The sequence below is a fragment of the Solanum lycopersicum genome, chromosome 2, assembly GCF_036512215.1.
Source record: "Solanum lycopersicum chromosome 2, SLM_r2.1".
NCBI lineage: Eukaryota > Viridiplantae > Streptophyta > Magnoliopsida > Solanales > Solanaceae > Solanum > Solanum lycopersicum.
In genome coordinates, this window is record NC_090801.1 from 54,034,020 (window position 1) to 54,039,841 (window position 5,822).

The 5,822-nt window shown below is 26.5% G+C and overlaps 1 long non-coding RNA gene across 1 annotated transcript; it reads left to right on the forward strand.

Moving 5' to 3' along the window:
* Positions 1–4,262: 4,262 nt before the first annotated feature.
* LOC138341762 (uncharacterized) lies at positions 4,263–5,597 on the forward strand. Its single transcript, XR_011214686.1, has 2 exons — positions 4,263–4,730; positions 4,954–5,597. It is a non-coding gene; the product is annotated as an uncharacterized lncRNA (long non-coding RNA).
* Positions 5,598–5,822: the final 225 nt, after the last annotated feature.

Here is a 5,822-nt window from a genome sequence, read left to right on the forward strand (position 1 = left end):
TCAATTTACTTATATAGTAGATGATTTAGTGTATAGAGTTTTAGCTTATACACAAAGGATTAAATCATCGGTTCTTATAAGTATAAAGTTTTTTGTTCGCCGTCTAGGATGGAAATTGGACATGCCATCTGGTACGAGTGTAGCACAAGATTATATGTAATTTGTCCTGATTATGGGAACGGTATAGTTCCAACTTTTTGTGCTAGTACATTTTATATGTATTGAACGGGACCGAGTAGAGATTGTTGTTTTAGACCGACTGACAAAGACATATTCTCTAAACTATTAAATGTACTTACATTCTTAATCTTGATATAACTATTATGATTTGTATATATTAATTATCGTTTTGATTTATTAAAAGGTGAGATTCTGAGATGGGTTAATATGTCTGGTAAGTTAGATGATAATAATATATATTGGTGAAATAATAAGTTAGTTGATAAAATCCATGTCTCGTTATAAAGATTGATTGATAATCTATTAAAAATTCTGTCATCAAACTTTAAGAAAAGATTTATTTATATAATCTATTAAAAGTTTGGCTCATCTATGCTATTTTTGTTTGAAAAACGGCTCATTTATGTCATTGTTTGTTAATGAAAAATATTTTTGAATTTGCAAAATCAATTTTTACCCGTGGTCAATTATGATTCGTCCATTTCAATAACTAATATCATTTTTTCAAATGAAAAAGGCTTCAAATGTTCAATCAAACTTTGAAAAAAAGACTCATTTATGTTATGAATTAAAAGTTTAGTTTATCTATGTCATTTCACTTGACAAACTAATGACATGAATGAACATATCAAACGAAAATAAAATAAATATATTAAACTTTTTGCAAATGACATAAATTATTTCTTTCTCAAATCTCAAAGATTGATAATATTAAAAAAGAGAATCTAAAATAATATAATTTTTAATCTAAAAATATCATTATTAATCCTATCGTAATAACCAAAGGACCTCATATCCTTTAATCTCCGTGTAAATTGGGAATTTAATCTAGTACGAATTACTATGAATACACCTTTGTCTAATTTAGGAATCTGAGTAGTAAGTAATCCATTTCCGGTTTTAATCGTAAAGTTATATTTTTTAAAAGTCAATCTGATTAATTTTTAAAATTAAATTATATTGACATAATATTTTAACAAAGAAATTAAATATTCAAAAACTATAAAAAAAAATACTATAAAATACAATTTTTTGTATGTCAATATGATGAGAATATATATAAAAATGTTAATCAAATTTTTTATAGTTTGACTCTAAAAAGAAAAACTATGGCAATCAAAAGTACGGAGATAGTAATCAGTACTGCTACCTCCGTTTACTTTTAATTATTATAGTTTACTTTTATAGATTTATTTTGACTAACATTTTATAATATTTTTTTGTATCATATGCAAAAAAATAAATAAAATTTATAGTACTATTCATATGATTTTTGAATGTTTAATTCTTTTTAAATCTAAAATATCAAATTAATATAATCTAATTTACTTTTAAAAGTTAATCAAATTTTCTTTAAAAAAATATAATAAGAAAAATAAAAATGCTTTGAACTATGACTATACTGTTGTACTGTAGATTTGATTTAGAATATATTGTTCTTTTGGGATGGCTACAAGTACTACTCAAGTAAAGGCCTATATGTAGGCCAAATCAACACTTGAAGAGTGCTATATACGTCTTTTCTTGTTTCCTTCCATTTTGTGGCATCCATATATATTTTCCCCGTTTCATTTTGTGTGATAATATCAATTGACTTTTATTAAAAATAATAATATTAAAATTGGATGCGAATTTTAAGTGTTTAGAAATTATTATTTATTGTACTTACTTTTTTTTATATTTAATCAAGATTTGTTAGTTAGACCGGACCCTAATTTGAATTTAATATAATTTTCACCTCTCTAAATAGAGATGTTATTAGTTATTTTCAAAATACAGAAAATATATAGAACTTTTGAGTCTATAAATAAAAAAATTTCCTTCAATTTTATATAAAATTCAACTTTTTTTTTAAAAAAAAAGATTGTTTCATTAAGAATAAATAGTTTTTAATTATAGAATATTGACATTCTTTTATGCAAGAAATGAATTGGCCCTACTAATATATTGAAGGACTTGATCATAATTTTCAAGCATATGTTGAGCAGTCTAGTCATATATAGTTTTTAGAAATGTGGAATTAGGTGTAAAGAGTTGTTATTCACTCAAAATGTTATCAAAGAAAGACAAGAAGGGACAAATTGCGACCTAATATATTGTGAAGTATGATTTAGGCTAAAAATATTAATGGATATTCCTATTACATGACTAATTCCTAACAAAACTAGGGCACCCCTCCACCCCCAACCCTAAATCTCTCTAGGACCTGACCTCGGGACAGAGTTTGCGAATCTAACTAATCAAACTTAATAAATTTATTTTGTATAATATATTAGTGTAAACAAATTCGTTAAATATATTAAATTTAAAATATTATTATAAAATTAAAATCTTAATGAGTCATATATAATTTGAATCCATCATCTAAACCAATAATGATCATCCATCTGTCTTCTTAATTTTCATATTCACAACTGTATAGAATTTGACATTTACTTTATAAACTTTATTGGAAATAATACTAATTTAGGAAACCAATCAACCCCAAATGGTCTATTTATGGGTATCAAATGGGGTGGGGACAATCAACGTAAATTTTGAGAATTTTAATTTTATCGTCTAGTATTGTGCTTTCTTAATTTTTATTTTTATCTTGCCCCCCGTATTATTATTATATTATAATTTAGCTTAAACATTCAAGTTTAGTTTTATTTTGTGCTTATATATGATTAGGATTAGATGAATGTTAAGATGTACGCCATTTTGGATCTTATTCAAATTAGATTTATGTATTTTTGTTTTAAAATTTATGGTAATTATTTTTATTTTAATAACTTTAAATTGACTATTAAAAGACAAATATATTTCAAAAATATTGTATCGGAGCTCAAGTCATATTGCAAAATGTTTGAAACGAAAAAAAAATATTGAAAATCCAATTTGTAAATATGCTAAATATAATGTAAGAAGTCAATAAAAATTGTCTGTTCGTTCACCTAAATTTAATTAAAAGGGACAAAATAAAATAAAAACTTGCATATAGTTTAATTTGGAAGTTTGAAATTTATACTAGTGAGGTCGAAAAAAATAACAATACTGAATTGATTTATAAAAAAAATTGTTTTTGATACAACTTCATATAACCTCCATATTAAGAGTTGAAAAAAAATATTATTTTAACATGCTCCACCTTCCTCCTGGCGTTACATAAATTTAAATGCGCTCCATCCCATTGTCATTCCTATCGATTTTTGTTTATAGTTGTATGTGGACGTAAGTTAATGTTGTGTTGATATGATAGCCCATACCATAATGGATGGTAAATGAATGGTTTATGTTGAGTTGAGGTGTTAAAATGAGTTGAATATTATTATCCTAACTTTTGTTGTGAATTTTCACTTTATTAAATTTATATTTATTTTCTTAAGAATATTTAACCACTATACAATATGTAATTACTGTAAATAAAAATGCATGTTTGCTCTTTGCTTCTTCTTATTCAACTTCATCTTCTTCAAATTATTATTCTTAATTATTGTATAAAATAGTAGTATTTTTTTTAAAAAAAATTTATCAATTGAAATATAATGCGAAGAAATTTTAAATAAAAAAATGAATTATTTACACTAAATAACTAACTCTTGAAGATAATGGCAAATCACCATTTTATTGCAATAAGAAGGAATTGATTTGAATGGTAAGCATCATTACACTTTAAATTTAAAAATTGTGAGTTTGAATTATGAAGCGAGTAAAAATAATAGGTGCTTCTAAGAAGAAATAAAAGGAAAATTGAATAAAAAAATCTCAATTATTACCAGATGACTTTAATACATTTGTTATTTTTTTTCTGATAAATTGATGATGAGGTTTGACATTGGTGTTGGCAAGGGAATTTTTTTTGTGAATATGACCTCATCATCATGACTAAAAAAGAGAATGAAGAAAATACAAATGAAATGGTACTGTGTGGTGCCACATTGACCATGAAAGTTGTTGCCACATGTACTGTTTCCAATTAAGTCTACACTTGAACTTATTATGTGGAAGTGTTAATTACTCTTGTACTTTGAGGCCAAATTAAGTACAAATTGGCATGTTCTTTGTGGGATTTTGCTAGCTTTTCTATCTTAAAAGGAGATACCACAACTTAAAGCAAAACCAATGGATGATAATTAGTTTCAAAGAATTCATTTTGTGGACTAGAAACCATGAACTTAAAAGTACTTTCTAATTAATCCAGCTACCATTTTGTTGGTTTATACTAAAATGTCAATGCAATTACTTCATCTTTAGTAAAGTAGAGTGATTTTAATGCCATGTCTTCTTCCAAAAGGAATGTATTTGGACAACAAATATAGCCCCATGCATTCAAGGCCTATAAAGAAAATCGATGAATCACATCAAATTAAAATATTCATTATGTTCGAGCTTGATTTTAAACTTTTGAAGCTCGTCTAACTCTGAAGTTCGTGTGAAGCTTAAGAAGAGCCTTCACATGATCAGGATGAGGATAAGATTCAATTGAGAATCCACGACTCACGTACATATCCATTTTTCATGTAACGATCGAAAAGATGAGTTTGTTCGAGTTCTACGAAAGTTACTTTGTACGTAAGGTTTTGATTATAAATACTCTTCATTTACTCATTCACTAGCAATGCACTATTAACTATTTCGATTGTTCATTATATTATTTAATATCAATAACATCAAGCTTGTTCTTATGATCAATTATTTGATTTTGTTTAATTTCTTACTTATTATTAGCCATATTTACATAAATTAAAACAAGTTAAACTATCTTAATCACATATTTTTTTATTGTTTCAGCCCTCACATATGAAAGTGCAAGAGGGGGATGAATTGTTGTTTTTTTTTCTTTGATGAAGAGTAGTTGACGTAAGATATACTTTAGTCGACTACAGTTTAACATAGCAAAAATGAATTATGCAGTAAATGCAAAAAGTAAACTTGACACCAACGTTTTATATTGGATCTGATCCAAGATTGATCTTACGTCCATTCCTCTTGGGTTGCGAGGGTGTTCTCTTCAGGTTTTTGAAACTTCTTGAAACAAGTACAAGGTTTGTGTGTTGTTCTAAAAAAGACACTCAATCTTAATTTCTTACAGAAGATCTAGGTTTTCTGGCTTTTGATACCAATATTGATTGTATTAAAGTATTAACCTAATAAGGGAATACATGGGAGATATAGGAAGGAGTACTAATCCTAATAGGACTAGGATTAAGGAGTACTAATCCTAATAGGACTAGGATTAGTACACAGTAAATACAAATATTGTTCTATACTATTTATTTAATACTATCTGTCATTACCATCTTTCCTCTAACAATATGTTGTCTTTTTATAGAGTTGAGACTTGAATCTTATCCTTGTGAAGAGATTTGATCCTTGGAAAAAAGACAATGTATCCTTCTTTTCCAAGAATAAAGATTAAGGCTTATCAATCTTAATTTCTTACAGATGGTCGTTGTTATCTTTTCCTTAGGTAGCCGTTGGAGAATTCTCTCTTTCTTATTTGATTCATTCTTGTAAATTCTTTGATTGAATATAGCCATTGGAGATCTTCCTTGATTGACAGTTGTTTTGTGAGAGTTCGGAGCCTAAAGGGTAAAATAACTTGACAAAAATTTCAAAAGGGTAATATCAAAAAAATTTTTAATCAAAACGGTAAAATC